The sequence below is a fragment of the Tamandua tetradactyla genome, chromosome 20 (assembly GCF_023851605.1).
Source record: "Tamandua tetradactyla isolate mTamTet1 chromosome 20, mTamTet1.pri, whole genome shotgun sequence".
Taxonomy (NCBI): Eukaryota; Metazoa; Chordata; class Mammalia; order Pilosa; family Myrmecophagidae; genus Tamandua; species Tamandua tetradactyla.
In genome coordinates, this window is record NC_135346.1 from 677,035 (window position 1) to 702,647 (window position 25,613).

At 40.4% G+C, this 25,613-nt stretch overlaps 1 pseudogene; it reads right to left on the minus strand.

Annotated features, from left to right (window-relative positions):
• Positions 1-17,467: 17,467 nt before the first annotated feature.
• On the minus strand, positions 17,468-17,986 carry LOC143664397 (CCHC-type zinc finger nucleic acid binding protein pseudogene; annotated as a pseudogene).
• Positions 17,987-25,613: the final 7,627 nt, after the last annotated feature.

Below are 25,613 nucleotides of genomic sequence, written 5' to 3' on the forward strand. Positions count from 1 at the left end.
TAGTGTCTATCTGCAAATATTTTAGACTCTCCCTCACTGTTGAGGGATAGTTTTGCCAGCTATAGAATTCTTGGTTGGTGGGTTTTCTCTTTCAGCATCCTAAATATATCATATCACTGCCTTCTCACCACCATGATTTCTGCTGAAAGATCTTTACTTAGTCTAATTGAGCGTCCCTTGTATATCATGAATTGCTTTTCTCTGGCTGCTTTCAGAATTCTCTCCTTGTTTTTGACAATTGTCAGTCTTTTAGTAAGTATCTTGATGGAGGTCTATTTGGATCTATTCTTTTTGGGGTACACTATGCTTTTTGGACCTGCAATTTTCATACAACTTGGGAAATGTTCAGTTATTATTTCCTCTGTTATTCTTTCTGCTCCTTTTCCCTTCTTTTCTCCTTCAGATATATTCTTGTGCATCATGTTGTCATTCAGTCCTGGAAACCTTGCTCAAATTCTTCCATTCTTTTCCCTATCTATTCTTTTGTGTCTGGTATTTCAGATGTCCTGTCCTCTAGTTTACTAATCCTTTCTTCTGCCTCTTCAAATCTGCCATTGTAGGTCTCCATCTCTTCCGTTGTTCCTTTCATTCACATAAGTTCTACCATTTGTTTTCTCAAGCTTTTGAGTTTTTCTGTATGGTCACCCTGTGTCTTCTTTATATCTCTCATTTCTTTTGGCATATTTTCCTTCACCTCATTGATTTGATTTTTCATTTGATTTAAAATATTCGTATGAACATCTTTAATTAGCTGCTTCAGCCCCTGTATCTCCGCTGAGTTGTTGGTTCTTTCTTCTGGATACACATATTCTTGTGCTTCCTGGTGTGTCAAGATTTTTTTGTTGGTGCCCAGGCATGTGATTTTCTTACTTAGTTTATTCTGGAGTTTATCTCTTTTGCCTAGGGATTTCCTGTGGCTATCATTGTTCTTTATCTTTTCATCTGTTTCACTGGCAAGTTATCAGACTGGCTATGTCCCTCCAACACCAGTTTCCCACAGCGGCCAGCCTCAGAGATGGCCTCTACTTGTAGGTAAAACAAGTCTGCTATCTCCCAGTGGTGCTCTTTTTCATGACACCACGAGATTTGGTTTTGTTTTTCAGCACTGCTTTTACAGTTGGGTCATCTGTATTTCTCAGCCCAAACAGGGGCACCTTCCCATACAGGGGGTCTAGGCCACCTCATATGTGCCTGGGGTGTGTTCTGGAAAGTCTCTGCAAAACCCTTTAATTCCTTTACACTTTCCAGTCTGCCCAAAGAGTGTGTAACGTAATCATCCACAGAAGCTGTTTGCCATGTTGCCCAGGCTGTGTCTTTGCTGGCCAAGATCGCTCAGTGTGAGGCTATGCCCCCCACTTCATGCAGTGTAAGGGACCCCCCACCATCCTAGTTTTAATCTGAGTCCCAGCAAGGATCAGACCACCAGGGCCAGTCTCTGTCCACATCTTCTGACCTACACTTGAAACATCCTCCCCTGCTCCCCGGTCCTCCAAATGGGGGGAGTTTTCCTACCACTGTGAGAGAATTTGTACTCTGCTTCCCCTGTGGGGAAGATCCTGGATGCTGTTCCTGGGCCCCTCCTACACTGTGTGAGGCTGAGTGAAGGGAGGGGAAAGGACTGCCAGTTTGGGATGGAAGTTTCCTACCTGTTTTTTCTCTCTTCAATTCAGCATTTGTGAGGTCCTTCTCCAGTCAGTACCTTCCTCCAGCATCCCGAACAATTCAGGATTGACTTTTTTTACTTTGACTGTCTAGGGAGAGATTTTCAGTAGCTGTTTATGTTGCCATGTTGATGACATCATTCCTTAACTATTTAAAGGTTTATACATTGATGAACCATGCAAATGGGGCTCACCATTTGAGAGTCAGATTTTTGTTTTTCTGCAAAAGTACTTCTAACAATATTGACTTCCCAACAGCTCTTAGTTTTCACCCACCTGCTGTGCTTCAAAGCCCTTTAGAAAATGAAATAAAAGAAAAATGTATGCTAGAGATGGCTATAATACTACAACATGAATGTAATGACCCCAGGTGGTTAGAGGCAATCACTTTCTCAATTAAAAAAAAATTGCGGACACATTAAAATGAAATATAATTGTATTTTTGTCTTTCAAATGTCATCATAATTCTTTTCAAGCATTAATTTAGAAAACCGCTTTGTTGAGATGTAATTTACATATCATAAAATTAACCTGTTTTAAGAGTACGAACACGCCAATGATTTTTAGTAACTTTACAAAGTTGTGCACATTTCACTACAACCTAATTTTAGGACTTTTTTTTCATTACCCCAGAAAGAAAACGCACGGTTAGAACATTGTCATCATCTTAAAAAGGAAATTCCTGGCCATTTGCAATCACTGCCCCTTCTCATCACCACAACCACAAACATACTTTCTGTCTTTGCCTTTTCTAAGTATATCATATAAATGGTTGTCCTGGTTTGAAAGTGTTGTGTACCCCCAGAAAACCCATGTCTTTTATTGTAAAGTGGAGACCTTTGGTTAGATTGTTTCCATGGAGATTGGCCCATCCAATTGTGAATGTGGCCTTTTGATTAGTTGGAGATGTGACCCCACCCATTCAGGTAGGTCTTAATTGGTGTAGTGTAGTCCTTTATAAAGAAAAACACTTTGGAGGACACTCAAATGCTTGGAGAGTTGATACAAAGAGAGAGGTTTAGAGATGCAGAAAGAAAACACCCCCAGGGAAGCTGTCTGAAACCAGAAGCCAAAGGACCAGCAGATGCCAGCCATGAGCCCTCCCAGCTCACAGAGGGGTTCAGACCCATCGGCATTTCTTTAGTCAGGGTATCTTTCCCTGGATGTCTTATTTTGGATATTTTTATGGCCTTAGGGCTGAAAACTTGTAACTTAATAAATTCCCCCTTTGAAAGCCCTTCCGTTTCTTGTATGTTGCATTCCAGCAGCATTTATCAAACTGAAGCAGTGCTGTTCTACACCGCATGTCATTGTGTAGACAGCTTCCTTCACTTGGCATACTGGTTTTGAGGTTCATCTGTGTTGTAGCATGTATCAATATTGCATTCATTTTTGTTGCCCAATGGTATTCTATTATATGATAGGCCGCATTTTATTTGTCCATTCCTCAGATGATGGCATTTGAGTTATTTTCTCCTTGGCTGTTGTGAATAATGCTGCAGTGAACATCTCCCTACAAGCCTCATGTGGACATAGTTTCACTTTCGGTGGCAGATACATAGGAGTGGAATTATTGGGCCATATGACAAATCTAAGTTTAATATGTAAAGAAACTCTCAAGCTGTTTTTAGTGTGGATGCTGCATTTTAAATTCCCTCCAGCAACATCAAAGGCATCCCAGTTTCTCCGCATCCCCAACCATACTTGTTATTGTCTGTGGCGGGACAGATACCAGACCCAGAGATGCCAGGTCCTTATCCCTGGAACCTGTGGGTGTGTCCCATGTGGGAAATGGACTCTGCAGATGTGATGAGATTAAGGGTCTTGAGATGGGGAGATTATCCTGGATTGTGCAGCGGGTCCCAGCAGTGGGTCCCAAATGCCATCGCAAGAGGAGGGGAGAGGGACATTTTACATACAGACAGAGTGGAAAGAGTTAATTAGTGATCACAAAGATGGAGAGGAAAAATGATGTGATACGGGGTCATGAGCCAAGGAAAAGTTTCCAGAAGTAGGAAAGGCAAGGAAGCAGAGTCTCCTCTAGAGCCTCCAGAGGCAGCACAGGCCTGGCAATGCTTTTATTTTGGCTCCGTAGAACATCTGGTCTCCAGGACTGTAAGGAAATGAATGTGTGAGTCGCCCTGTTTATGGTCATTTGTTGCAGCAGTGATGGGGAACTAATACCTTATCTGCCTCTGACTGTCACCACCCCAGCCAGTTTGAAACAAGATCTCACTGTGTTTTAATTTCCATCTTTCAATGAGTAATGGTTCCATGAGCTTATGGGCCACTCGTGTCTTCTTCCTTGGTGAGAGTTTGTGTCTGTACTCATGAAGGATATTGGTTTGTAGTTTTATTTCCTTGTGATCTGTTTATATGATTTGGGTTTCAAGGTAATCCCACCGACATAGAATGAGTTGGAAAGTGCTACCTCCTCTATTTTTTTGGAAGTGTTTGTAAAGGATTGGTATTGTTTCTTATTTTAAAATTTTAATTTAATTCACCAGTGACGCAGTCTAGATCTGGGCTTTTCTTTGTGGGAAGATTTTAAAAACCTTTTAATTTTGAAATAATTATAGATTCACAGGAAATTTGTTAAAAATGTACAGAAACTAGAGACAGCTAAGATGGAGGCAGAAGATCTGTCAGTCCTCCAGAGCAGCTAGTAAATAGCCAGGAACTGTCTGGAGCGACTGTTTGGGGGGCTTCAGAGACCGGACCCACATTGTTCACCAACCAGAAGTGAGTGGAGAGACTGACAAATAGCAGTGAAGAGCTGTAAGTAAATCCCTCCATGCCGTGCAGGCTGGCCGCCCTCCCCACTGGCAGGGCACGCTATTGGAGTCACTCCCTGGTGGGAAACAGAAGCCCTCTCCTAGGAACACGGAAAGGGGGGCTCAGACAGGCACCAACTGTAGATTTGATTAATGAATTTGGACTGCTGAATACCAGCTTCCAGCACAGACAAATTTACAGTTCAATCAAAAAAGAAACTGAGACTTTTTTGAAATATATTAGCTCTGCTTCCAGCAGGGAGGAAGCAGCGTGGATGAAAAACTCGGAGGCTGTGTGGTTGGCTGAGCTTGGAGAGCTGGAAGAGGGCTGTGTCCCAAGAAAAGGGGCCATAGAGCTGGGTACAAACTCTGGCTCTCAATTGGTGAACCCAGGGTGCTGGGGTCCAGCTCTGAGAATGGCTACTTTCTTTTTTTATCTTTCTTCTTTTATTTTTTTCAATCATCCCATTACAGAAAACAGCCAGTAGTCTGTTTTCAGCCCTGTCCCAAGCAGGGATAGAAGTAGATGTAACTGAGAGAAAAAGTAATCAGTTGGGGAGATAGTTCCCTAAAGGGTGGCTCTTATGCAAGGAAAGGGAGGGCAGGGTCCAGCACAAGTGACATCTCTCATGCAGAGAATTTAGACACCAGGGGCTGGGATGTCAGCCACAGTTTTAACTTACAAAAGGCAGAGCCCTGCCCAAAAACATGCTGTGGCAGGTGCAGAAGTGGGGTTGTTGTGAGTCACAGTAGCTTTTCCAGCCTGCTGGGAACATGGGGCTGAAAGTGGCTCATCCCCGAGAAGAGGAGGAGCAAGACCCAGCACAGGCAGCAGCAGTTATTTAGAGAACTCAGACCCCAGAAGTCTGGAAAACAGCAATAGTTTCAAATAACTTTCCCTACAGCGTCTGTCTCAGCCACCGCCCTGGCAGGGGTGGGGTTGTGAGAGTTAAAGGCACAGGCATCCCCGAGCCATGGGGACAGCAGCTGAAGGGCTTTATCTGTTGGGCAGGACAAGGACAGCCCAGAAGCAGGTGGCTTTGCAGGAAGGACTGGCAACCTGCTGGCCCCTCCCCAGGGAAACCTGGTACTGATTACACCCCTTCTGTGAGTGCTGGGCCTGTCTTATCTGAGAAAAGCTGATGGTAGAGCCTCTCTGGGGGAGCCTCCATGAGAATCAGCACTCCAGGCAACAGTTGCTAGAGGTAATGAAAGGAGGGTTTAAAAAATATAGGAGCAAAACAAAAGAAACAAAAACAACAAGTCAACATTCCCTGAAGCGGAAGAGGGAAGAGAAAACTTTCTCCTGGGAGCAAAATAACTGCACAAAAAATGACAATCTCAAAAAATCATCCCATGTATGCTGGGAAGAAAAATAAGAGCTGAAAAATTCGGATCGGCTAAATTGAAGCTATGCTGGAGGTCTAGAGTAAGCCAAACCAAATGTCAAGGAGCAGTCAGATCACAAGCCAACCAAGAAGAAAACCACAGGCAAAAGAGAGAAAATGACCTCTAGAATAAACTAATCAAAAAATCAAATGCCTAGACCCCAGAAAAAAATGAAGATTCATAGTAGTAAGCACAAAAATATGGCCCAGTCAAAGGAACAAACTAACAGTTCAGATGAAATACAGGTGCTGAAATGACGAGTGAGGGTGTTCAAACCAGCCTCCTAAATCAAGTCAGCGAGCTGTGAGAAAACGTGCTGGAACACATGAGGGGTATCAACGAGACATGGGGTGACCATTAAAAAGAATTCAGATGCTTGCAAAAATAGAACAGAACTTTTGAAATGGAAGGCACAGTAGAAGGGATAAAAATAAAATGGAGACATATAACAGCAGATTTGGAGAAGCAGAAGAAAGAATTAGTGAACTAGAGGACAAGACTTTTGAAATCTTACACACAAAAGAAAAAATAGTGAAAAATAGAAAAATTTGAACAAGGCCTCAGGAAATTGAATGATGACAAAAAGCACATGAATATACATGTTATGAGTATCCCAGAAGGAGAAGGGAAAAGGGTCAGAGAGATTAATTGAAGAAATAATCACCAAAAACTTCCCAACTCTTATGAAAGTCACAAAAGTATAGGTCCAAGAAGTGGAATGTACTCCAAACAATTAGATCCGAATAGATTTACTCCAAGACAGTAAAGCCTTACTAATGAGAGTGTCAGATGTCAAAGATGAAGAGAGAATTCTGAAAGCAGCAAGAGAAAAGTATATCCACAACATACAAGGAAGTTCAATAAGACTAGATGAGGATTCCTCAGCAAAAACCAGGGTGGCAAGAAGACAATGGTATGATATAGTTAAGATGCTGAAAAAGAAAAATTGCCAGCCAAGAATTCTAAATCCAGCAAGACTGTCTTTTTAAAATGAGGGAGAATTTAAAATATTTACAGATAAACAGTCACTGAGAGAGTTCATGAAAAAGAGACCGCTCTAAAATAAATACTAAAGGGAATGGTACACTCCGATAGGAAAAGACAGGAGCTAGAGGTCTGGAGGAGAGTATCAAAATGAAGATTATCAGTAAGGGTAATTAAAATGGTAAAAAGAAAGACAAAATAAGATATGACAAATAAAATCCAAAAGACAAAATGGTTGAAGAAAGTATTGCCTTTACAGTAATAATGTTAAATGTTAATGGATTAAACGCCCCAGTCAAAAGACATACACTGGCAGAATGGATTAAAAAACAGGACCCATCTATGCACTGTCTACAAGAGACTCATAATAGACCCATGAACAAAAATAGATTGAAAGTGAAAGGTTGGAAAAACATACTCTACACAAACAACAACCAGAATAGAGCAGGGGCAGTTATACTAATATCAGATAAATTAGAAATGAAATGTAAAACAGTTAAAAGAGACAAGAAGGACACTATGTATTAATAACAAGGACAATACACCAAGAATAGATAATAATCATAAATATTTATACATCTAACCAGAGTGCTCAAAAATACATGACGCAAACACTGGCAACACTATAGGGAGAAATGGACACCACTACTAATAGTTGGAGACTATACACCACTCTCGTTAACGGATAGCACATCTAGATGGAGGATCAATAAGGAAACATTTTTTTTGCATGGGCAGGCACCAGGAAACGAACTCAGGTCTCCAGCACGGCAGGTAAGAACTCTGCCACTGAGCCACCATCGCACTGCCCAGGAAACAGGGATCTTGAGTAGCATGATGAAAGAACTAAACATAACAGACTTTTACAGAACATTATACCCAACAACAACGGGATATACATTCTTCTCAAGTGCCCATGGATCATTCTCAAAGATAGACCACATATTGGTCACAAAACAGGTCTCAATAAATTTAAAAAAATCAAAATTATACAAAACACTTTCTTGGATCATAACAGAATGCAGCTGGAAATCAATAACAGGCAGAGGGTTGGAGAATTCACAAATATAGAGACGCTAAACAACATAAACTTAAACACCCAGTGGGTTAAGGAAGAAATTACTAGAGATATCAGTAAATATCATGAGGCAAATGCAAATGAGAACACAACAGATTAAAACTTATGGGATGCAGTGAAAGCAGCGCTGAGAGTGAAATTTATTGCCATAAATGCCTGTATTTAAATAAGAAGAAAAAGCAAAAGTCGAGGAATTGACCACATACCTGGAGGAACTAGAAGAAGAACAGCAAACTAAACCCAAAGCAAAGAGAAGGAAAGAAATAACAAAGATTAGAGCAGAAATAAATGAAATTGAAAATATGAAAACAATAGAATCAACAAAAACAGAAGTTAGTTATTTGAGAAAATCGGTAAAATTGATGGACCCTTAGCTAGAATGACAAAGAGAAAAGAAAGAGGATGCATATAAATTAAATCAGAAATGGGAGATGTGGGATATCACCACTGACCCCACAGGAATAAAAGAGATACTGAGAGAATACTGTGAGCAATTGTATGCCAACAAACTAGGAACCGCAGACAAAATGAAAAACTTCCTAGAAACACCTGAACCACCTACATTGACTCAAGAAGAATTAGAAGACCTCAAAAAAACCAATCACAAGTAAAAAGACTGAATCAGTTATCAAAAACCTCCCAAGAAAGAAAAGACTGGAGCCACATGGCTTCACATGTGAATTCTACCGTGCATTGCAGGAAGAATTACTACCAATCCTGTTCAAACTAAAATGAAGAGGAGAGAAAGGTACCTAACTCATATTCTTTGAAGCTGACATCATTATATCATTTATATCATTATAAATAATTTGTTTATTATTATAACTTAATAACAAAGCCAGACAAAAATAGTATAAGAAAAGAAATTACAGACCAATTTCGCTAATGAATAGAGATGCAAAACTCAACAAAATACTTGAAAATTGAATCCAACAGCACATTAAAGAATTATACACCATGACCAGAAGGCTTTATTCCAGGTATGCAAAGGTGGATCAATACAAGAAAATAAAATAATGTAATATACCAAATCAATAAATTTATTGATATGCTACACCATATCAATAAATATCACATGATCATCCCTAGAGCCTGCCCATGCCAAAAACAAACAAAAAAATACACGGTCTTCTCGATTGATGCAGAAAAGGCACTGGACAAAATTCAACATCCATTCTTAATGAAAACACTTCAAAAGTTAGGAATAGAAGGAAACCCCCTCAACATGAAAAAGGAAATATATGAAAAGCCCACAGCTAACATCATCCTCAATGGGGAAAGACTGAATGAAAGCCTTCCCCTAAGATCAGGGACAAGCAAGGATACCCACTGTCACCACTGTTATTCAACACTGTGCCAGAAGTTCTAGCCAGAGCAATTAGGCAAGAAAACGAAATACAAGGCATCAAAATTGGAAAGGAAGAAGTAAAACTTTCACTGTTTGCAGGTTATATGATCTTATATGTACAAAGTCCAGAAAAATTCTACAATACAGCTATTAGAGCCAAAAAAAATGTGTTCAGCAAAGTGGCAGAAGACAAGATCAGCATGCAGAAATCAGGAATGTCTCTACACACTAGTAATGAGCAAGCTGAGGAGAAATTGAGAAAAAATCCATTTACAATAGCAACCAAAAGAATCAATTACCTAGGAATAAATTTAATCAAGGGTATAAAGGGACCTATACAAAGAAAACTATTTTTTGAATAGAAAACTAATTTCTACTGCTAAAAGAAATCGAGGAAGACCTAATTAAATGGAAGGACATACTGTGTTTCATGAAGGGAAGACTAAATGTAGTTAAGATGTCAATTCTACCCAAACTGATTTATAGATTCAAGGCAATACCAATCAAAATCCCATAACTTACTTTGCAGAAATAGAAAAATCTAATCAAATTTATTTGGAAGGGCAGGGTGCCCCTAACAGCTAAACGCATCTCAAGAAGGAAATAGGAAGTTGGAGGCCTCATGCTACCTGACCATGAAGCATATTACAAAGCTACAGGGGTCAACACTGGATGGTGCTGGCATAAATGTAGATATACTGACCAATGGGATCAAATGGAGAGTCAGAAGTAGGTCCTGTCATCTATGGACGACTTGATTAAAAAAAAATTTCCTGTAACCACCAGCACATCAAGACCCACAGCTGCTCTGTCACCGCAGGCACTCTCGTGTTGCCCTCTAACAGCCACACTCACACCCGCTTCCTTGGGAAGATTTTTAAATGACAAACTCCATCTTTATTTCCTTTAGGTCTACTTAGATTTTCCTCTGGATTCAGTTTTAGCAATCTGTGTCTTCCTAGAATTTGTCCATTTCATCTAAGTGGCCCAATTTGTTGGTATAAATGTGTTTACAGCATTCTATTAAAATAAATTTTAATCTGTGTAGGGTTGGAAAATACAATTAATGTAAACTAAGGACTATAGCTATAGTAACACTGTAATATTCTTGCATTAATGGTAACGAAGAAACTATACAAAAGCTAAATGCCAGTAATAGGGGGATATAAGGGATATGGGATTTTTTTCTTCAGAAGAAATGAGAATGTTCTCATATTAACCATAGTGGTGAATGCATAACTATGCAATTATACCAAGAGCCATAGATTGCACACTTAGAATAGATTGTATGGTATGTGGATAAAACTGTTTTTAAGAAAAGTAAATAAAGTCACCTATAACTCACAGTACCATGCGGACCATTTGGAAGTTAACAATGACGTGTGAGAGGAAGTGGTGTCTAAAATGTGATCAATCTGAGGTGAGTAAATATTAGCTGAGTAAGTTAGGAGATTTTGAGAATATTCCAAGTAGAAGTTATATTCAGAGCAAAATGTTATAGCAAAAGAGAGGATCAGAGCATAATAAATCCTCGGGAGTTTGGATGGATGAAGCATCAAGGGTGGGTGGTGAGGGTCAAAGATAAGCAAAAGGCAGCTGCAGTGTGCAGGGAAAGAAGACCTGGTCTTGCTTGAATAACTGTGCCATGGACAGGTACCACCTACTGAGACAGAGAACTTATTGTGGGGGTTGAATCGTGTCCCCTACAAAAGGCACGTTCAGAACCCAACCCCACTTTTACATAAGCTCTTTTTTGTTGTGTCACCAATGTTTTCTATTTATTTCATGAATAAAAAGTACATAGTACAAAACCTTCATCCAAATCCAAGTACTCAGTAAAAGATTAGCAATAAACCCCAGATGGCACAGGCATGATTTAAAGATTTAAAAACAGCAATTAACATTTAGTACATCACATGACCACTTTTGCTTTTAACAAAGTGATCATCGGACGTGGTAACAAACATTTTATGATTTTTCATTTAGAAATATTACAATGTTAACACTAAACCTATTGCAACCACAAAAATTTAATCCATTAACTATAAACTCATTTTTCCTTCTTCAAGTTGCTGTGTTGTGTCTTAAGCTGAGCTAGTCAAATTTTAGTATAAAATTCACTTAGAGTGACAGACTGCCATTTAGACTGATAGAATTCCACAGTTCCTTTGAAAATGTAAGATATCTATAATTCCATCAACACTATCCCATCACATACAACAAAGACACAAAAAGTAACATGAAATAGCTGTGCTCAAAAATATAGCTAGACCCGTGGGTCATGGTTGGATTGATAGCATGATAAAATCTTTTACTATAAACATTTCCTATGTCAACTTTTTGATATGGAAAGCAAAAAGTTACTTCGTCTAAAAGAACACTGAATGACTCAAAAGCGAAATAAACTCTTAATGGCATTTATGGAATGTTTAAGAGCCAAAGGTGATTTTGAAATGTGGTGCTTTATCTCTCTTTTTCCAAGTTATTTTAAAAGGATTTTAGCTACAGTTGAGTGAATGTTTATGAAGCCAAGTAATGATTTAATAGTGTTCTCAATAAAAAAAAGCCACATGTGGAAAGTAAGAATTAAATAGAATAATATAAATTACTAGTTAGGCTAACAAGAATACTTTATGTGCGGTACACTGTCTTTTCAGGAATGCAGAGAAATTTTGCAAGCCAAAAGACAAGTGATAAGAATTCTTATTAGTAATTAGGCAAGTGGCTCATATAAGGAAAGGCTAAAATCCTAGACATAATTAAGTGTATGTGACAGAAATGAAAGACTAGAAATAAAAATCTAGATTTTCAAGTATCTAGCTAACACTAGACATTTCGTTTCCAAGTAACAGCTATTTCTTAAACTAAAACCAATTCTCAATTATTTGTGAGAGTCAGTGTATACATCAGTTTCTCTGCCAGGGAATAGCTCTCAGGCAGCTTAGAGAACAGATTATTATGATTTAAGGGCAAGCCTTCAAAGTTCAGGGGGCAAGGTCAGAAAAATGGAATGCTACTGTATTTTTCTCCATCTTAAGCTGTCCCCGCCCTTTCTGCCTTAAATACTTTACCATTATGGAGCTGGGAAGTTTTCCAGAAGGTTGCAGCAAGAGAAAAAACTTTTCATTTGGGTGTTCAGTTCATTTATCCAGAATCTGACTCACCTGTTTTGCCCTTCTATTAACACAAGTAATTAAGAGTTGGTTATATTACTTCAAGAAGTTGAGCAAAAAGCCAAGATGTGATGAGGAGGGATGCAAACAGTTAATATTGATTATGAACTGAAATAATGCCCTTAATGTCAGTGGCTTAGAAAGTAATAATAGTGAAAGGAAAAAAAGAATCCATGGATGTCACAGAACTGTATCAGAGGCTCTGTTAAACAGTAAAATGATATAAAGAGCTTTATTGAATTCAAACAAGTAATTTTTCAAATCTGCACAACGAGAAGCTAGACTGATCTAGGGGAAGCCCTTCCATTGATAGCAAAACAGCTTCTAGCCCCGTAAGTAACCTGCGGTCACTGGCTAGGAGAAAATTCCACAGCCACATAGGTCACGTACACATTTTTTATAGTAATTATATCAAATTTTTTTCAAAGTGAGCAAAACAAAGCAACTTTCACTTTTTCTTTTATTTCAAAACTATTAATTCCTCTTCCTATCTCAATCTACCCCATTACCAAGACAGGAATGAAAAGGCATAAAAAGAAGGTCCTTGATTGTTTCTCATTTTCCTCCTTTTCCCTTGGAGTAAACTAAGAATTCATTTAAAAAAAGAATTTAAAGGCAGAAGGATAATAAAAGACTCAAGCATTTTTCTTCAAAATAAAAAAGAGTAAATAAGTAAATGGGCATTCAGACGTCAGTAATCAAACAAGCCGCCAATATAGCTGTTCTAGTTTGCTAGCTGCCGGAATATACCAGAAATGGAATGGCTTTTAAAAAGGGGGAATTTAATAAGTTGCTAGTTTACAGTTCTAAGGCCAACAAAATGTCGCAATTAAGTCTATAGAAATGTCCAATCTGAGGCATCCAGGGAAAGATGCCTTAGTCCAAGGCCGATGAAGTTCAGGGTTTCTCTCTCAAGTGAGAAGGCACATGGTGACACAGTCAGAGTTTCTCTCTCATCTGCAAAGGCACATGGTGAACACAGCATCGTCTGCTAGCTTTCTCTCTTGGCTTCCTGTTTCATGAAGGTCCCCGGGAGGCATTTTCCTTCTTCATCTCCAAAGGTCACTGGCTGGTGGACTCTGCTTCTCATGGCTGTGTCGTTCTGCTCTGCTCTCTCTGAGTCTCTTTTTCTCCAAAATGTTTCCTCTTTTATAGGACTTCAGAAACTAATCAAGACCCACCCAAATGGGTGGAGACATGTCGTCACCTAATCCAGCTTAACAACCAGTCTTGATTAAATCACATCTCCAGGGACATGATCTGATTAAAGTATGTACAGAAAAATGTACAGTATTGAATAGGAACTATTCTGCTTTTATGAAATGTAATTTAGATTAAAACATGGCTTTTAAGGGGACATACATCCTTTCAAACCAGCACAACAGCTTTAAGATAATTTCATTTTAACAGAGAAGTGTTTGAAAAGAAAAGAAGCTTCCTGAGAGGCACTTGTTTTAACAAGAAATTATAGCTTAAATTATTATTGTATCAATTATACCCACCAAAGTCAGAGTTAATTTTTTCTTCCTTTCATGAAACCTTGTAAAGCTAAAGTACAGTGGCTTATAAGTGTCATATAATGGACTGGTAAACATCTTCCATATTGATCAATCATGTTTATTTAAAGTTTTCTTAATATTAGATACTTTTAATGGTGTAAAAAAAGTAAACAGCCATTTCATTTCTTTAACATTTATATCCTTATAACATAACCCATTTAAAATAGGTGATACAGATTTCACCTGTAATTTAAGAATATTCAAGGGCTGCCACAGTCCAAAGAACAAGAGAAAACTTGCACCCACAAATAAACTATCAAGATACATGTAATTTATCTTCTAATTTTCATTCATTTATTTTCAGGAAAGTCCAAATAACTTTATAAATACCTTATGCAAAAAAGCAATTTTAAACCTATCAAAACTATTTGAAATATTTAAATGCAGAGATCTCAAATTTCCTTCAGCCAGGCTACAATCATCCCGAAAATTATTATCACAGCTACAAACAGAATGAACGGAATGTTTACGTTTGGGACAACCAAAAAAAAGGCCCATGTAACTTTTTTCAATATCATTTACTCAAATGTATTGTAAATAGGGATGGTGATAACATAGGAAGCAAAAATAAGCTTGCAAGTGAAATTTCTAGCAGCTCCTGAAAGCTGTACCGTCCCATATTGTAGATGCAAAAGGAGAAGCAGTTGCAGCGGGATTGGGAGTACTCTGGTCGCCTGCCTGCCTTGGCGGTGCAGGATGTTTGCCTGCTTTCACCTCTCATTTCACGAAGGTCCCCCAGGAGGGGCTGGTGGGTCTTGTCCATTGGGAGCGCAGGTTGGCTCTCCGGGTAGGTGGATCCTCCTGGAGGAGGGGTCTCAGTAAGAACAAGATCCTGCAGTGACCACCCAGGTCCCCGCGAACATAGCCACCCTGACGCCATTCCCACCCGAAGGCGAGCCCTGGCGGCGTCCAGTGCGTGCGTGGGGTCCGGGCAGCCTCGGCAGATCCGTCGGCCTTCTCGTCGCACGCTCACGAGAGCACGTGCGTCCACACGGGTGGAACCCACCTTCTGCCTGGATTTCACTTGACTGGTCAAATCCGCCCAGACCACACCAACCCGGCGGGAGGCGGGGCCCAGGCCGAGGCAGAAGGTCCAGCAGGAGCCTCGGGGACGTGGCCCACGCTGGGCGCCGGGGCTCCCTCCCCTCGGTTTTGATTCCGTTGACCACGCCTCTGGTCATCGGCCCTTGGAGTCGTTAATGACGTGCGCCCGAGTAGGGGGGCGAGCCTTAAGCCAGCACGGGCCAGGCCTGCCAAGCACAGGAAGTGGACCAGCAGGGAGAGGGACACCGGGAGCGGCCGAAGCTGGACGCGAGTGCGCCCTGGAAGAGGAGAGGGAGCCGCGCTGGGCGCTGCGCGCGCGTAAGGGCCGACCCGCTGGCCACAGCCCGCGCAGCCCCACGTGCCCGGGAGAGGACCTGGGCAGCCCAGCGGATGGTACTTATTCTGGCAGCCAGAAAATGGAAATGGCTATTTTGCGAAAGAATAAGTCAAGTTACGTTTCTGATACAGTGAGTAATGGGTTTCTGTGGACACCCATATGGAGATGTCTTGTACCTGCTTAAATAGTTCTTAGTGAAGAAATGACGGGAAGGAGAAAAACGTGTGACTCGTCCACGAGGTAGAAAGGAGGCAGGAGGCACAGGTCCAGCACCCACAGAGAATCGGGGGGCAGAGCACACACAGCACCAATGCGTACGTTTGATTTCTAAAATAATTTGTTTTAAAAAGCATTGTGAAAACAATGGAGACTATATTGTTGAAAGTCAAGTATTTTTGTTTGATTATAAATTCAAACATTCATTATTCCTTGCCACTGACAATGAACTTATACCTCACAATTTAATAAGCTAGCTTTATACCTAATTATGCTAAAAATACAGTTTATATCTGGCAAACATTCTGAATTTCAAATCAATTTTATATGACAAGTGTATTTTAATGGAGAATGTTTTAATATTGAGTTTAAAAGATTTTGGTTTAGCGAGATAGTATATTTGATAAAAGTAGACAACCAGAATATCTCATTTTAAGCTCCAAATGCATCTTGCTGAGTGACAGGGTCATTTCCTTAGCCTGACTCATTCATGTAATTGCTTCAGTTTACCTGTGCAGAAATAGCTTTAGTGTCTCTGTATGCAAGAGATCCGAGGATTAAGCCAATGTTTTTTTCCTAATTTCAGAAATCTCTAGGCACAAATTGATCATATAAACTAATAGATATCATTGTATGTATTAGTTTAATGAAACAGTTTGTTATAAGTATATCAAATATATTATTGTGAAAAACGTGCACCCCACATTATAAAGTTAAGGAATAACATTAAACCATAAAAATTGGCAAAGCTTTTGTGTCCAGTATATTAAAAAGATGTTTCACCTGTATTCTGGAATATCTTTGAGAAATGAGAAACATGTCACAACTAAAACTAGACGCATTCAATTTTAAAGATTCTGGTAAATGCCAAATGGTATAGTGAGGAATCAAAAAATAGTGTTTCTATTCCAAATAAGAAAAGGGAGAAAAAGTAGTCATCACATGTTAAGCAATTCAGTCCTTAAAAAGTAGTATGGTTAGTGGTTCAGTAGAGGTTAAGGCCTATGAATATAAAATTAAAAACTGTTAATACTTTCTTTTTTTTTCCTTCCTCCTCCAGCTTTATTGGATGGTTTAAAATTACATTTCTATTTTCTAGGACTTCAGTTGCTTTTTCCATCTGACTTTTAAAAACTGATTACAGCAAATGAAACACAGTTGTCTAAGTGATAGAGTATACAAACATATCATGATTTCTGTGAAAATGCATTTCTCTGTAATTCCTGAATAGCTCCAACTTTGAGCATCGATGTTTACTCTGGGTTTTAGATTTAGTCTTTGAAAAAATGTGTTCTAAACCTTTGCCCTCACCGTCTGTACATCCAGCATCAACGTGATGAACTTGTTCCTGTTTTGGCTTTTGTCTCGATTTCTCTCTTGCACAGCCATTAATACGCATGTTTCTCTTTTTATTTTGTTTACTCCCACTCAACTGTGTGCTCTATGGAGGGCCTGATACGGATATTACTTGATGTTATTTAATAGCTACTGAGGTCAGACAATCCAAGGCCATCATTATGCTAAAATTAAAGTTACTTATGGAAGGTCACAGACACTTCCAAAATTGTTTTTACCTCCTACACGGGAACCTATTCAAGAAACCCAGAACGGGCTTACTGGTCGGACTCAGCTCTTCCCACTCATTAACCCCCATTCACCAGTGGCGCGGAAAGGGGGCTCTTTAACAAAGCATTATACATAACACCTCTACCAAACTAAACATAAGCTTTATTTTGTAGTTAAATGCAGAAAGTCGATTTTTTTCCACCCCTGTCCTCCTTTTACACAGCAAGTAAAGCTCACTGGCCTGGGAGTAGCCTCTATCTGCCAACCTTTGGCCAGTGAAGAGGATTCAGAGAAAATAACCATGAATCAGAAAAAGGAGGGGCGACAAAGGAAAATAATTAAGCCGTAGCCTCAATTGTGCATCCCCGTGTAGGGTCCCTGACTCACCGCAGCGGTCGCAGTTGACTTCACTCGTCTTGCTGCAGCTGATGGCTTCATGACCACTTCACTTTGGTGCAGTGTTTTTGAATGTGTCCAAACTCTCCACAAGAATAGCACTTCTGCTCATCCGCATGGTCAGTCACGAGCCAGATGGCCTGGTTTGCCGCAGTTGTAGCAGCTCTGCTCTCATCCTCTCTTGGGCTCCTTGCAGCCCTTGGCCATGTGGCCACCTCTCCCGTGGCCATAGCAGGCGTCCTCCTGAAGGTCACAGTCCTTGGCAAAATGACCAAACTCACCACAGCGATCGCAGATGCCTGGAAGAGATGAGGAAACAAACTGGAAGCCTCCATCCAAGGTGAAACCACCTCTGCCACGGCTTCTCGTTCCACGACCACGACCTCCTCCAGGAGGGCATCTCCGGGCCCAGTGGCCAGATCGTCCACATTTGAAGCACTCATTGCTGCTCATGGCTGCAGTTAGACCTTCTTCGGCATCTGAGCTGATCCACAGCGGCAGAGACTCGGCGCAGCCCTGAGGAAGGAGGCCCAAGGGAGCAGCTGTTTAGTTTCAGGGTCCTCGCCTGCGCCACACGTGGGTCTTGTTAATGCTTTTTTATTCTAGGAAGAAAAACATAGAATACGTATTTTTAAATTTAGGAGAGTTAAACTTAAGAAAGCACCAAAATAGCTATGGAATGTCAGTAAATATTTTATAACACAGTCTGGCATATATTTTAATTTGTTATATAAATATGTAGAAATAAATACAGCAGTGACATTTCCTTACATATAAATTTTATGGGCAATATTTGAGTGAAAATTGTATTTGTTACTTTGTATTGATACTTTGTGCAATGCTGTTGGCACTGGAATTCAACATTACAAATATTAGCTTTTAGGAAATTATACAGTTGAGTGTTTTAAAAAGATGTATTTTCCTCAATAACATTATTTCATTTTCCTAGTGAAATAAATTTGTGGTGGTTCTAAAAAGTATTTTAACTCTATATCACAGTGACACATAAAAAAAGATGTAAGTAATTGTTAAACTATTGTTTGATTAATTTAATACAGTTTAGAGAGTCCCTTATTTTAAATAAATGTTTTTCCTAGGAAAAAAATGTGCCAAATGGTCCGGCATACCCAGTGGTAACATTTGGCATGTCTGCAGTACAACATCCAAAGCGGGAAACTGGCACCATGCGGAGAATTGATTTGCATTTAGCCCATTTTGCACGTGTGGTGCACGGCGCTTGGAGCACAGACCCAGCCCCCCACACCCACCAGTGCTGCATCACCACAGGCTCTCTCGCGTGGCCCTCTCACAGCCACGCTCACACCCAATTCCTTGGGAAGATTTTTAAATGACGAACTCCATCCTTATTTCCTTTAGGTCTATTTAGATTTTCTTCTGGATTCAGTTTTAGCAATCCATGTCTTCCTAGAATTTGTCCATTTCATCTAAGTGGCCTAATTTGTTGGTAAAAAATGTGTTTATAGCATTCCCTTAAAATAACTTTAATTTCTGTAGGGTTGGTAGTGAGGTCCCTTAATTCATTTCTGATTTGAGCAACTAGGTCACCTCTCTTTTTTTTTTCTTGGTCAACTTGGTTTAAAGATCTGCCAATTTTTTCTAAAGTTTTCAAAGAATTAACTTTTGAATTCATTAATTTTTTTTTCCCACAGGCAAGCACCAGGAATGAACCCAGTTCTCTGGCATGGCAGGTGGGAATGCTGCCACTGAGCCACCGTGGCCCACCCTGAATTCATTCATTTTATCTATTCTGTTTCCTGTCTTAATTATCTCCACTGTAATCTTTATTATTCCTTTCCGTCTGCTCCGTTTGGGCCTATTTTTCCTTTCTTTTTTTTAGTTTCTTTAGGTAGGATCTTTCTTTCCTAACACATTTTAATCTGCATCCCATAGGTATTGGCGCGTTGTGCTTTTTATTTCATTCAGCTCAAATATATTCTAATTCCCTGTGATTTCTTCTTTGATCCACAGGTTATTTGAGAGTATGTTCTTTAATCTCCACACAATATGTGAATTTCCCAAATTTCTTTCTGTTGTTGACCTCTTTTTAATTCCATTGTGGTCAAGTAATATATTTTACATTATTTCAGTCCTTTTAAAATGTGGGAGACATGTCTGATGGTCTAGCCTATGGTCTGTCCTGGAGAATGTCTCCTGCGCACTTGAAAAGATGCGTGTCCTGCTGCTATCGGGTGGAATGTTCCATAGAGTTCAGGCATAGTTTATTGATAGAGTTGTTCAAATCTTCTGCATCCTTGATTTTCCGATTAGTTGTCATATCCATTATTGATAGTGAAGTATTGAAGTCTTCAATTGAATTATCTTTTGCTCCCTTAGATTCTGTTGGTTTTGCCTCATGTACTTTGGGCTCAGTACTGATGCATGTCCTAGTTGTCCTACAAAAGCAGAGGGAAGGGCCGCGGTGGCTCAGCGGGCAAAGTGCTTGCCTGCTATGCCGGAGGACCTCGGTTCGATTCCCGGCCCCAGCCCATGTAACAAAAACAAAAAAACAAAATACAATAAAACAAGAAAATGTTTAAAGATGTTTCCCTTTCTTCCTTCCTTCCTTCCTTCTATCCTTCCTTCCTTCTCTCTGTCTTTAAAAAAAAAAAAAAAAAAAAAAAAAAAAAAAAAAAAAAAGCAGAGGGAACCCCGTCGGCAGTTGGGCGTTGAGTCTGAAGCCTCCATACCACACCAGCGATGTCTAAGAAGATGTGTTCCTTATATAGATGTCATCTCTGGGAAGGGCAGGGAGGGCCTCTCAAGCAGGTCCAAAATTGCTTGAACAAGCAAGGAAAGAGCATTGGCCTGGGTTTTTATTGTATTTGAGGGTGAGGCCAGGGTGAGAGTTCCCACCCAGGCAGGGTCTGGTATGGTTTGACTCTCCCACTCATGCCAAAGGCAGAGGTGCCCAGACTTTCTTATCAGCTTGTCCAATCGTAGGGCACAAGGGGAAGATAAGCCGAGAGAGATAGCTGCCAGCAATCTAACATAAAAGATGGAGTCAGACTCCTCATTTCAGTGTACATATGGTTATAATCATAATACTTTCTGATAAACTGAGACTTTTATCATTATAGAATGTCTCTGTCTCTCGTCACATTTTTGCCTTGAAGTCTGTTTTTTCTGATATTAATATAGGCATTTCAGCTCTCTTACAGTTGCTGTTTGCATAGTGTATTAGTGAGGGTTCTCTAGATAAACAGAATCAACAGGGAACACTTGCAAATATAAAATTTATAAAAGTGTCTCACGTGACTGCAGGAATGCAGAGTCCAAATCCACAGGGCAGGCTGTGAAGCCGACGACTCCAGTGGAGGGTCTGGATGAACTCCGCAGGAGAGGCTCACCAGCCGAAGCAGGAATGGGGCCTGTCTCCTCTGAGTCCTCCTTAAAAGGCTTCCTGTGATTAGATTTAGCATCACTAATTGTAGAAGACACTCCCCTTTGGCTGATTACAAATGGAATCAGCTGTGGATGTAGCTGACGTGATCATGACCTAATTCTAAGAAATGTCCTCATTGCAACAGACAGGCCAGTACTTGCCCAATCAGATAAACAGCTACCACAACTTGGCTGAGTTGACACATGTCCCTAGCCATGACACATAGTATGTCTTTTTCCATCATTTTACTCCCAACCTATTCCTGTTTTTGAAACCAAAGTATCTTTTTTGCACGTCATATACAATCGATCCCATTATTCCTGGATTCTATTTTTGAGAATGAAGCCACTCACCAAAATTTATTTGTAAACACCAAAACCAGTATGGTGTTTCATTGACATGCACAGAGCAGTGAAAATTTTAGTCACCCGACACCAAGTCAAACAAGGCAATCCTCCACCTTCTTCTTTCAGCTCTCATAATATACACAAGTGTCCTTTTTACTGTAAATTTAGTGCCATGGCTTTTTTTTTCATTATTCTGCTTTTTGTTGTTGATTTCACTATTTAAAATGCCCCCAAGCAGTGCATCCCAGAGTATATTAAGCAGATAATCAAAAGGTATTGGCAAAGTCCCTTGAGGGATAGGAGAAAAAATATGGAACTATTAAACCTTACCACTGGGGAAACCCCCGATACTGTGTCAAACATTAGGGACACCCAAATCAGTAGGCTCAGCCCTTGATCTTGAAGCTTACTCTTGGGAAGCTTATTTAGGTAGTGGAGAAGCTTAGTCTACCTACAGTTCTGCCTAAGAGTTACTTCTGGAGGACCTCTTTGGTTGCTCAGATGTGGCCAAACTCTCTCTAAGCCCAACTCTGCAGTGTAATCATTGCCCTCCCCACTTTGTGGGACATGACATCCAGGGGTGGCATCATGGGAAATGACTCCCAGGGATGAGCCTGGCCTTGGCACTGTGGGATCAACAATGTGTTCCTGACCAAAAAAGGGAAAGAAGTGTAACAAATAAGGTATCAGTGGCTGAGAGAGTTCAAATAGAGTTGAGAGGCTACTCTGGAGGTCACTCTTGAGCAAACTGCAGTTAGACACTGCTACCTCTCATAACTTGCTAAACCTCAACCAAAACCATTCCAGCCAATCCTAAAGAACGCTTAAGGCACTATATAATATTCTATAAAGGTTCCATGCACTAGGATAACTTTCCAGAAATCTACAACCTCCAGATGGGTCCCTGGACCAGGTAAGTCCTGAAACCCAGAGGGCCCAGCCTCTCCAAACATCAGCTGGTTCCATCCCCCTACCCCATATTATTGACAGCCCTTCCAACATGAAAAAGTTAGAATGGGCATAGCCCAAATACCCATAAAGATTGGGAAAAGGATCAAAGGTGATGGTGGAGTTATGTAGAGAAGATAGGGTTTAACAAACGAATATGACTGCTGAATCATTATATTGATATTTTAGTTTCCAGTATCTTAGAGCAGCTAGAAGTAAAAACCTAAAATTGTGGAATTGTAACCCACACCAAACTCTGAAATCTGTTCTACAATTAATTGTTAGTCTGTGCTTTGAAATTTATTGGGTTTTTTGGTATAGAAGTTATTTTTCATAAAAAAGAAAAAAAGTTTATGATGATGATAAATGCACAGCTATATGATGATATTGTGAACCATTGATTGTCTACTTTGGATGATTACATGGTGTTCTAGTTTGCTAGCTACCAGAATGCGATATACCAGAAACAGAATGGCTTTTCCAAAGAGGAATTTAATAAGTTGCTATAATTACAGTTTTAAGACCAAGAAAATGTCCCAGTTAAAGCAAGTCTATAGAAATGTCCAATCTAAGGCATCCAGAAAAAGATACCTTGGTTCAAGAAGGCTGATGACATTCAGGGTTTCTCTCTCAGGTGGAAGGGCATGTGGGGAAGTCTGCTAGCTTTCTCTTCTGGCTTCTTGCCTCATGAAGCTCCCCTGGGGCGTTTTCCTTCTTCATCTCCAAGAGTTGCTGGCTGGTGGACTCTGTTTTGTGACTCTGCAACACCCTGAAGCTTTCTGCAAAATACTTCTTCTTTTATAGGATTCCAGTAAACTAATCAAGACCCACCTGGAATGGGTGGAGACATGTCTCTACTTAATCAGGTTTAATACTGACTCTTGATTGAGTCAGTCTCCATGGAGATAATCTAATTAAAGTTTCCAACATGCAGTACTGAATAGGGATTAGGAGAAACGGCTGTCTTTACAAAATGGGATTAAGATTAAAACATGGTTTTTCTAGGTTACACACATCCTTTCAAACCAGCACAATCACCATAAATGTATAAATATACTTGCAGCTGTGATTACGTTAAGGATCTCGATGATATTATCCTCGGTCATCAGGTGGAGCGTAAATGCAATCACAAGTGCCCCCTACAAGAGAGACATAGAGAGCATCAGACACGTACAGAGGAGGCAGCTATGTGCAGACAGTGGCAGGAACGGAACTGAAGAAGCCACAAGCCACTAGAAGCCAGGAAAGGCAAGCGACAGATTCTCCTCAAGAGCCTCCAGAGAAAGCACAGACCTGCCAGCACCTTGATTTCAGTTCTGGCCTCCGGAACTGTGAAAAAATTAATTTCTGTTGTTTTATAAGCCTGCAAGATTGTGAGAATTTGTCACAGCAGCTACTTGAAACTAATACACGGAGTGCTGGTGAAGATAAGAGCCCCATACATTTCTGTATGATAGGCACTGTGAAAAAGTGTTTGGTGGTTTCTGATGAAGTTAACAACTCACATACCATTTTACCCAGCAGACATTGCACTAGAAAAACATGTTGACACAAAACTTATAGAGCTTTATTCATAGTTGCCAAAAACTAGAAACAATCCAATATCTTCCAACCAGTGAATGGATGAACAAACTATGGCACATTCATGCAATGGGATACCTCTTGGCAATTAAAAGGAACTACTTACTGACTACACACAATAACATAGATGAATCACAAAAGCATTAAGCTAAAGAATCCATACCCAAAAGGCTATGTTCTTACTGCATGATTTCATTTATATGATATGCCACAAAAGGCAAACTATAAAAATAGGTGTGTCAGTTTGAAAATATTATGTACCCCCAGAAAAGCCATGTTTTAATCCTGATTCCGTCTTGTGGAAGCAACCATTTCTTTTAGTCCTGGTTTAATAATGTAGGTTGGAATCTTTTGATTAGATTATCTCCATGGAGATGTGATACACCCAATTGTGAGTATTAAGTTTTGATTAGAAGAAGGTGTGTCTCCACCCATTCCAGGTAGGTCTTGGTTAGTTTACTGGAATCTTTTAAAAGAGGAAACATTCTGGAGAAACATCAGAAATGATAGAAGCCTCAGAGCCATCAGAGGGAGCAGACGTAGATGCTCAGAGAATAGCTGCTTCAGAGACAGAAACACAGATATTTGAAGATGGTTGGAGCACAGCAGACATCGCCATGAGATGTTAAGCCAGAACCTGGAGCGAGTCAAGGGAAGCTAAGAGATGAAAGCCAGCCCTGGAGAAGTAAAGTGAGGAACCCCCACAGGAGCAGAGACTGAAAGCAAAGGAGCCCAGGAGGAAGGAACCAGCAGATGCCAGCCACGGACTGCCCAGCTGACAGAGGTTTTCCAGATCCATTGGCCTTCCCTGAGTGGAGGTAACTGCTTGTTGGTGCCTTACTTTGGACACTTCCACTTCCTTAGAACTGTAAACTTGTAACTTATTAAATTCCCCTTTTTAAAAGCCATTCCGGTTCTGGTATATCACATTCCAGCAGCTTATAAGCTAACACAATAGGGATTGGATCAGTTGTTGCCACGGGTTGGTGGTCAGGGGAGAGATTGACTACAAAGCACAGCATGAGGGAATTTTTGTAACAGCGGAACTGTTATATAGTATGATTGTGGTATGTGATACATGACAGTATACCCTTGTCAAAATTCATGGCACTGTACCCCACAAAGCGACTCTTCTTGTAGATAAATTTAAAATAGTTTTAAAACTACACATACACAAAATTTACTTGGAATCACTAAGATACTTCTGATAAAAGAACAATAAAAAGGTATAATTTGCTGTAACAGATGTCAGGATTTGCTCTGAAGCCATGCTAGAACAGTGTGGGACTGGCCCAGGGCAGATGAGTGAACAGAGCAGAGAGCCGAGAGACACACCTGGCATGGTGGAACTCTGCAGCCTGACCCAGGTGACAGAGCCTGGCAGATCCACGCGTCCGCAGTGGCTACTCAACATATAGATTTTGTTTCTGGCAAAGAAATGTATAAGTCTCAGTTAGGTCTCATGAGTGGATAAAATACTAATCTAAAGTGAAGATTCCCTTCTTTGAGGATGCAGTCTTTACTCATTTTTCAGCTACTTTATGAAGACTGCGCCCCATCACTGAAAGTATTCAAACCAGAGCCGAGGGTGCTGGTGCTGGACCCTGGACGGTGAGCTGGGTCGCCTCTCAGCTTCCACCTTTGGGGCCTGGTGGACTGCTCCTCTAAGAGCTCCTTGCACAAGACCTTTGTGTCGCTGTTGAGTGGGCAAGCTAGTGGGAATTCCTGAGAAAGGGGGGTAAGTGGAGTGCCAGGTGCACTCCGGACCTCTTGACCATCTCCTGCGTGCATGACCCTCCACTCCTCCAA